The sequence below is a fragment of the Neofelis nebulosa genome, chromosome 12 (assembly GCF_028018385.1).
Source record: "Neofelis nebulosa isolate mNeoNeb1 chromosome 12, mNeoNeb1.pri, whole genome shotgun sequence".
Lineage (NCBI taxonomy): Eukaryota > Metazoa > Chordata > Mammalia > Carnivora > Felidae > Neofelis > Neofelis nebulosa.
In genome coordinates, this window is record NC_080793.1 from 21009079 (window position 1) to 21018197 (window position 9119).

General features: G+C 53.5%; 1 long non-coding RNA gene across 1 annotated transcript; it reads right to left on the minus strand.

Annotated features, from left to right (window-relative positions):
- Positions 1-6236: 6236 nt before the first annotated feature.
- Positions 6237-8702, minus strand: LOC131490838 (uncharacterized). The gene is made up of 3 exons (XR_009251236.1): positions 8373-8702; positions 7881-7984; positions 6237-6889 (listed from the first exon to the last, which is right to left on the minus strand). It is a non-coding gene; the product is annotated as an uncharacterized LOC131490838 (long non-coding RNA).
- Positions 8703-9119: the final 417 nt, after the last annotated feature.

The window sequence follows — 9119 nt, forward strand, 5'->3', positions numbered from 1 at the left end:
ACGGTATGGCGGGCCTTTGGCTCAAAGCAGATAATTATGCAGTAGTTCCAAAGTACGTTTCCCAAAGTCAAGGTGATTCAGTCTTCAATTACATCAAGTGTAGACAGACACCATGAGGAGCCCATACTCCACCCCGGCCATGTGTATACCGACAGCAAAATTTTTTGTTTGCTTGTACTTTTGAAATAGTCTATACTAAACCTACATCACTTTTGTAACTTTTAAGAATTAAACGGGAGCGCCTGGGTGGCTCAGTTGGTTAAGCATCTGACTTCAGCTCAGGTCGTGATCTCATGGCTCATGAGTTCAAGCCCCGTGTCAGGCTCTGTGCTGACGGCTCGGAGCCTGGAGCCTGCTTCGGATTCTGTGTCTCCCTCTTTCTCTGCCCCACCCCTGCTCACACTCTGTCTCTCTCTTTCTCTCAAAAATAAACATTAAAAAATTAAAAAAAAAAAAAGAATTTAAAAGAATTAAACTAATTAGGAGTGCCTGGCTGGCTCAGTGTGTAGAACATGCAACTTCTGATCTTGGGATTATAAACTCGAGCCCCATGTTGGGTGTAGAGATGACTTAGAATAGAATCTTAAAAAAAAAAAAAAAAAAAGAATTAAACCAATTAAAATATCTTGTTCAGGGTACAGATTACAGGGTCCTGCCTTCTTGTCCACTTGTTGTAGGGAGATTCACAAGCGTCCCCTCCTCCGAGGGGGCCTTCTTGGCCATGCCACCTAATGCCGTGTCCTTATCCCCCTCTGTCCCCTCACCCTGCTTCGTTTTTCTTCACACCCTCGTCACTACCGTCACTACCGGCATGATTCTACACAGCTCTGTGAAGCTGCTTACTCTCCGCCTCCCGGTCTACAACGGGGGCCCCACAAAGGCAGCATTTCCGTCTGTTACCAATCGCGGCTCTACCTCAGCGCCTTGGTACCGTAACTGGCACACATGTTCAAATAACATCTTAAAAATTAATTCCCGGGGCGCCTGGGTGGCTCAGTCAGTTAAGTGTCCGACTTCCACTCAGGTCACCATCTCATGGTTGGTGAGTTCGAGCCCCGCCTCCAGCTCTGTGCTGACAGCTCAGAGCCTGGAGCCTGCTTGGGATTCTGTCTCCCTCTCTCTCTGCCCCTCCCCCAGTGCTCTGTCTCTGTCTCTGTCTCTCTCTCCCTCTCAAAAATAAAATAAACATAAAAATTTTTTAATAAAAAATAAAAATTAATTCCTGCTTAGATATCAGAGAAGATGCTCGGCTCCTTGCCAGGTTTTTTAAAAGCCTAAATGCTTCTTTTTATAAAGCACTGAGAGAAAAATCCAGAACTCCAAGAGGTAGACACCAGTTGAAAGGGTTTTTTCACAAAGTGCCTTCTATAGTCCACTCAAAACAGTATCAAATCATCTTTCTTCCCAGGTTTTCAGTCCCCCCCACTACTGAGGTTTCCCTTCTGCTTTTAAAAGTTTCAGCTGCGGAGCAGGCCCCTCCCCACATAGGGAAAGGGGGGCTCAACCCTGGCCCAGCCCCCCACTTCCTGGGGAATAAGGGAACCTGCCTCTTCTTACATGGCGGTGACAACACACCCACTCAACCTTCTTGCCTTTTGGGGGCATTTGGAAAGGAGGACTCCCTCTGTCTCCTAATAAAAATATTAACAAGCAAGCTAATAGAGCTAGATTAAAAGATTGTGGAAAAATCTCATGCTTTTGTTCTTTCTCATGTTAAAACTTTGATCTCTTGGAATGGGCAGGGCCCCGAGTCCCCCCTGGCGACAGCTTATCAAGCCATCTTTTCCGCCTGCTGCCTCCCTCCCCTCCCCTCCCCTCCTTTCCCCTCCCTTTCCCTCCTTTCCTATCCCCTCCTCTTCCCCTCCCCTCCTATCCCCCCCTCCCCTTTTCTCCCTTCCCCTCCTCTCCTCTCCCGTCTCCCGTCTCCCCTCCTCCCCTCCTTTTCCCTCCCCCCCCTTCTCGTCCCCAGGCTCTCCGTCCTCTGTTTCGTCCTCCCTTCCTTCCCCCTCACTCCTCCACAAATTGAACACCTGTCTGTGCCAGAGGCCACATGAAGTCCCTAGATGCTGCGCTGAGCACGATAAAGTCGGCTCCAAAGGACTCACAGAGAACACTCCCCCGTGTTGGCGGGGTGGGAGTGGGGGGTGGGGGTGGGGGTTGCTCCCAGCAAAGGAAAGAGCACTGTGAAGGTCTGGAGGTGAGAGGGGAGGGAAAGGATTAGGGGGTAGTCGAGAGAGTGGAACTCTCACCTGGTTCCAGGCCCCGATAATCACCCACAGTATTTGGCCACACGAAGCACTCCGGGGGTGGGCAAGGCTCCAGGGGGCCCAAGAGTTTCCCGAAACTGGAACCAGGGAAAGATCTCAGGGTCCTACGTGCCATCTGGGAAGTGGCCACAAGGTGGCAGCAGAGGACCAGTGGGGGTCCTGCGTCCAGGCCCGCGGTCAGCAGAGGCAAGAGCCCTGGTGATCAAGCCTTGTTGCACCTGTGCCCGGCCCTGGGGCAATGCAGTCCCGGCTCCAGCAGGAAGAGGCGGTCTGAGTCAGGGTGTGAGAAGGGCGTGTGTGCACGCACACACGCATATATGTATGGATGTCTGTATGTACATCGTGTATGTGTGCACATGTGTGGACGTGGGTATATGTATTGTATGCACACGTGTATGCATCTATACACATGCACGTACATATGTGCATGGGTGCGTGTGGGGGTGTCTATGAGTTCGTGCGTATATGTAGGCGTGTGTGTGTCTATGTGTGCACATACACGCGTACCCACACAGGATCACGCACGTGTGCCTATGTTTTAGCAAAGAACTCTGCTCAGTTTAGCAAGAATCCCCCTACCCTTGATATCTACTAAGCTCTTGGCCTGCCTTTAGCAAGGATGCTGTGAGGCCAGTTTAGCAGGCACTTCCCTACCCTTTCTCCTCTTAGTCATTTCTTCCTCTGAACCCCTCCCCCTGCTCCTTGCTGTAAATCCCCTGCTGTCTTTGCTGTATTCAGAGTTCAACTCAGTCTCTCTCCCCTATTAACAATAGTCTTAAATAAACCCTTTACTATTTTAGCAAGTGTCCGAAAAACTGTTCTTTAACAAAGCAAGAGCAGAGTGCAGAGTGGAATGAGTGAGGGGATACTGGAGGAAGGGAAGTGGCAGGTGGAGGGGGGCAGACTATGTGATTCCAAAACTCACCTTTAGCTTCGGCCTCCCGAGTCTCCCTCTCTGTCCCCTGGCTGTCCCTGCCTCTCTCACCTGGATTCCTGCAACAGCACGCAACTCAGCTCCCTCTTTCAGGTCTCACAGCCCCCCCACCCCACCCCCCACCGCTCCACTCTGCAGCCAGAGGCTCTTCCAAAGCCGTGACCTGACCATGTCCTTCCCCTGAAAGGCCCCCAGGCAGCCCAGCTCCTCAGCCTGGCTGGCCAGCCCTGAACCTCGGAAACCTTTACTTTTCCGCTCTCCAGTAGCAGCCCAGCCCTTTCCCTCTGCTTCTGCCCCTCCCACAGAATTGTGCATCTGAATCCCACTCATTTCTCTAGGCCCAGCCCACACCTCACCTCCTCTTAGAAGCCCTCCCTGACTGTCTGCACCCCCCAGCCCCTCACCTCCCAGCTTAGCAGGGCTGGTTCCCTCCCATGGATGGACCCGTCAGGTTCCCTGAGGGCAGAAGCCATCGGAAGTGCCCTCCCCTCCTCAGTCTCGCCAAGCTGTGGGACGGGATGCTATTCCGCCATCTTGGATGGTTTGGAGACAGACTGGGTTGGGATGGTTTGGGACTGAACAGGATGGGTGGGCTCTTCTGATCCTTCTTGGCTAGGGAGGGAGAGGAGGTGGCCCTGGATTTGTGGCCACCATCACTGAAACCTTGGATGTCAAAACCCCTAGGGTTCATGTGGCACAGTGGGAGGAAGACAGGTTCTGGAGCCAAACCACCTGGGGTCAAGTCCTGGCTCCACCCTTTTGCAGCTAAGTGACCTTGGGCAAGTTAGCTAGCCTCTTGATGTTCTGTTTCCCCATCTGCAAAGTGGGATAACAGTAGGTTGTGGTCAGGATAAAACAAGTGGACACACATGAAAAGAACACTGAGTTGAGCACCTGGCACGGGCTCATACAGCTCTTAGCTGTGATCTTGACAACTGGACTCAAATCTAGCGGCATCTGTGTGACCTTGGACAAGTCATTTACCATCCGGGCCATCAACGTCCTGGCCACACACACATACACGTTCTGTGTGTCCATGCATTCACTGTCTTCCTCCTCCCGGCAGACCCGAACGACCCCTCCACTGGGGCAGAAAGTTCGCTAGTGAAGTACCAGCTCCGAGCAAAGTGCTTGGCAAATAATAGAGGCTCGGTAAATATTTTCCAAACAGATGAACAGAGGTGGGCTTTCTTCACTGAAAAAGCGGCAATAATAACCGCTGTCTCACAGGGCTGCTGTCGGCAACGAACAAGACAACACGGAAAGCACCTGCACGGTTTCCTGTTTGGAGCAGGAGAGCCCGGGACTGTTAGCTTCGAAGTGGACACCAGAGGGCAGCATAGGACCAAGTCACGCAGGCCACACCTGTGTCTTGCCGAGGGGAGCGGGAAGAGGGACTTCTGGGAGAAGGTGGGGGGTGGGGCTGGGCGCCTTTCAACTCCACCCTCCACGCCCAGGCTGTCAGGGGGCCCTCCCCAGGTCTGTTCACACGCATCACTCATTCCTTCACAGAAAGGTGGACAGCTTGTTGCTTTCACGTTGCTCACAGCCTAGAGGAGAGACAGTCTCTGAACAAGCAGTAATTAATGCAATGACTTTAAGTAATTAAAGCAAATAGATGTGTTCTCTGAAGGCGGCCTGCAGGATGCTTTGAACACAATGACGCTGTGCTTCAGGCCGAGATGTGACGGTGAATCAAGAGGTAAGTAGGTGAAGAGGGAAGATGGTGAGCGCTGCTTTTAGGCAGGGATAACCTGTGCAAAGGCCCTGAGGCAGGAAAAAGCAGAACTCTTTAAGCTTTGGCCCCGAGAAAGGAAGAGAGTCCCTGAAGTCGCACAGTGAGAAGCAGAGCCAGGGCTGGAGCCCAGGTTCTCTGACCTCCAGTCCAAGACTCCCGGTTTCATTTCCAGCAAGCGTCGTCTCTGATGTAGCAGCAGTAGCAGCTGTGCTGGAAGCAAAGGAATTTTGGCCCCGATGCTGTTTGACCCAACTTCCCAAGTATCTGAGCTGATAAGAGATTTTTAATTCTGATGTCTAGACTAAGACAACGACCAAACATCCTACAGCGGACTGGCTGATAAGAGCCTCTATTTGGGGCAAGGGGAGGCCCTCTCTGGGATCCTGTGTCAGGGGCCCTCGGCCAGGGCAAGGGGACTACTGGAGGCTGCCAGAGCTGAGCTCAGAGGCTCCTGGCAGGGTGAGGGCATCAGCTGGGAGTCAGAGACGTTTGGGAAGTGACCGGTAAGACTGGCCTTCCTCTAGACGAGCATTCCAGGGAACCTCGGCCCAGGACAGGGCAGCCCTGCGGTAGAGATAAGGTTGTACTGGAAACAAAACAGTCTCTAAATCCAAGAGGCTTAAAGCCACAAACATGTACATCTCACTCATACAAAGTCCCCCCCACCTGCCCCGGGGGGCAAACAGGACCTCCTCTTGGCTCAGCGGGGCCCCTGCGTGTCAGCCTGGGAGGAGAGCTAGGCAAGCAGAACATCTGTCGTTAAATGCCTCCACCTGGTGGCCACAGCAAGGCACGTGGCAATGCCCAGCCCTGAAGCGGGCGTTCCGGGCGACTGTCCCACGTGCCAGAAGAGGAGACCAAGGAAGAACAGTGCCGATGTCCGGCTGCCGGCAGTGAGATGGACAGACAGAGACGCCGGGGAAGCCACAGTCGGGGCCAGCCCTCGCTCCAGTGAGCATTCCCGAAGCCTGGGGCTGGGGCCAGACAACCTGCCGTGGGCAGTCATGTCATTTATCAAGCACTGACTGTCAGCCCAGTGCTCCAGGAGCGTTATATTTAATCCCCACGACAACACTGTAGGTAGGTAGTAATATTCTCTCCCGTGTTACAAATGAGGAAACGGAGGCACAGAAGGATTTTTCTTTTTTTTTTTTTAAGCAACTTGGCCAAGTATGTAGATACCAGAGTGAAACATCACACGCGGGCATCTAACCTTCAAAAAGAAGGATTCGAAAAGAGAGGCAGGGGGTATTTTATAGGAAACCGTTTCCATAATAAGTGAGACTCTGCAGAGAAGATGGGTGGAGAGGATATTTAAGACACTTATCTGTCACAGGAGAGAAGTCTTAAGTCTTGTCTGTAGTTCTCTCCGAGAGATTTCAGTCAGGATTTATGGCTTTTCGGTGCCTGTTTTGTTCTTTTCCATCGATTCCTGCGTTCTTATCTGGAGACGTGTCTAAACGCATGGAATGGCTGAGATGACCGACTGTGAACATCTCGCCACGGCCTCTCCACCTCTGTGTGTATGTGTGTGTGGCCAGCTGGCTCTGGATGTCCCCCTCCCTCTCCCTCTCCACACACACACACGCACACGCACACACTTCACTTTTGCCAACCATCCAAAAGGAAGGTGGGCATTCATGATAGCCCATCCCCGAACACCGCAGGGTGTGTGTCCCCAGAGCAGGACATTCCCCTCCACAATCCCACACCAGCTCCACATCGGAGATAACCAGCATTAATTGGGCAACATCACCTAACACGAACAACACGAACACCTAACACCTAACATCATGTTTCCCTGGTGGCCTCCCAAACGTTCTTTGTGTGGCTTCTATTTTTTCCCAGTCCAGGATCCAATCAAACATGGCGTATGGCATCGGGCTGTGATGTCTCCCCTACTTTGTTCCTCATGGTCCTAGATCCTTTGGAGAACCCAGGCCAGATGTCCTGCGGAAGGTGCCACGAGATTCCCATGTTAGCCTCAGGCCAAACATCTCTGGCAAGGGTGGTATCTCACCATGGCCAAGGTCCAGCCTGATGGCCCGTGAGGGTGGGGACTGCCAGGTCTCCCAGCACCTGCCACCCGATGCCTCTTACCCTGTGGTCCTAGCACTTGTTGATGATTCTTGTCTGCATCACTGATCCCACTGGAGGCTACAGTATGTTAGCCTCTTGTTACAGTCTTGTAACAAATCTTCTAATTGTTCAGACAGACAGAGAAGACCTGGCTTCTTTGGGATGCAGCACCGCCTAAGCCTGCCCTCAGGCTCAGTGCTTTTCAGGTCACACCGCAGGCAGGTGCAAGGAGGGTGGGCAGGCACCAGCCCCAGCTCAGTCACTGAATGGCTGCGGGGCCCAAGGGTGGCCTTGAACCAGCAGCACTGACTCGCCCCGGGGAAAGTACTGGAAATGCATGTTGGTTTGCGGTCGGAACCTGCGTCCAGCAAGGTCCCAGGGGATCTGTGTCCCTGCGACTGTCTGAGGAATGACCTGGGGAACACCCCGAGCTTCTCTGAGCCCCAGCCTTCCCAGGTGAGACCAGGGTCAGACAGACTCATTGCTTAGGTCTGGCTTTTTCTGAAAAGCGGATTCTGATACCTGCCTGCGCCAGAAGGCGATGATGGTGATGACAGCAACTATCATTTCTAAGGAAGGGAAATGAGCTCGGACATTTAGCCAAGACCTCTCAATGGCACGTCGGTAATGAACAAGAAGAGTGGCGTTGACAAAGGAGGGCCCTGGAGGGGTGTGTGTTAATCAGAAATTTGATTTTGTTGGGTTGACTGTGCGGTCCTGGGGCCACACAAACTTTCTCCCTGAAGGTCCCGCTCCTAAAGAAAGAAAATGGGACAGGCACCAGCGGGGGGGGGGGGTGGGGGGGGGGATGGCAGTGGGGGCGGGGAGGGAGCAGGGCAGAGCCAGGCAGGGCAAAGCCTACCATTGTCTTGAAGGGTCTTCAGCCTCAGGTTTTAGCTTCCGTCTGTCCACCACGTCCTCCTTCTGCTTCATAACGTATCCATGGTTGCTTCGATATGTTAAAAACTGTTTTGAATTGCCAACAGAAGGGAATAAGCTTCCTGCCCTATCGGCCCCATGTCCCTTGTCCCATGGCGCAGCCCCAGGACCCAGTGGTCTGTGAAGTTTGTGAAGCAGGCGTCCTAAGGTCACGGGTACACCTGCCTGAGGACCCGCCCACAGCCTCCGAAGGGGCTCAGATTTGTCCAGAGTCACACCTGGAGATGATTTCTCTCTGCACAATCCTCACCTGTGCCGAGTGCTTGCGTGTGCAAAGGTCTCACCTCCAACCACCCCTCCCATCAGGTTTTATACCAGCCCCATGGGCCCTGCTGGTCAGGGGTTATGAACGTCCCTCATTCTACAGATGAGAAAACGAAGGCCAGGAGAAGCAAAACAACTCATCCCAGATTACCTAGCAAGTTACTGGCAGATTCAGCGTTGCACAGACTCAGGTGTTCTCATTTCCAGACCAACGAGTCTTCTGCTGGCCCGTCCTACCAGTCTCGGGCCTTCCCCCTCGAGGTCCTGCCAAAGGGCTCCCAGGTTCCTCTCATGCTGCCAGGGGCAGAGAGAGGCCGGCTCCCTCCTGCCTGCGGCAGGGCGGCCCCAGCCTCGGGGGAGGGGGCTCTCCAGCAGTGGGAGCCTGGTGAGGGGGCTGCTGGAGACTCCTCAGCTCTCGGAGCAAGGCAGCGGCAGACGGGCCTCTTTCCGGGAGAGGCCTTGACAAGGAGTCAGGTGGAGGGTGCTTTCTCACAACCCTAGCTAACCTGCCCCAGGAAGCGGTGAGCTCCCTGTCCGGAAGCGGTCCAAGCAGAGGCCAGCTGACCTCACTCTCCAACAGGGGTGCTGACGAGGGTAGAAGGCCAAGCACCGTGTTGAACCTCTGAAGCCGCTTTTATTAGGAAGGTGGAGCAATCCTCAGTGCTTTGACCCTTCCCGTCATTTTCAGCTCCCCCATGAGGGCTGGTGGAGGACCTCAGAGCTGAAGGCCATCCCTACTGTCCCTGTGTGATCTGGCAGGGAGAGCAGTGGTCTCCTGGAGAGCAGATGACCACAGAGCTAGAAATCAAGAAACCTCCATCCAGTCCCACAGCTTTGTGGATGCTGTGTGTCATTGAGCAAGTCACTTCACCTCTCTGAGCTGTCAGTTCCCTTCCAG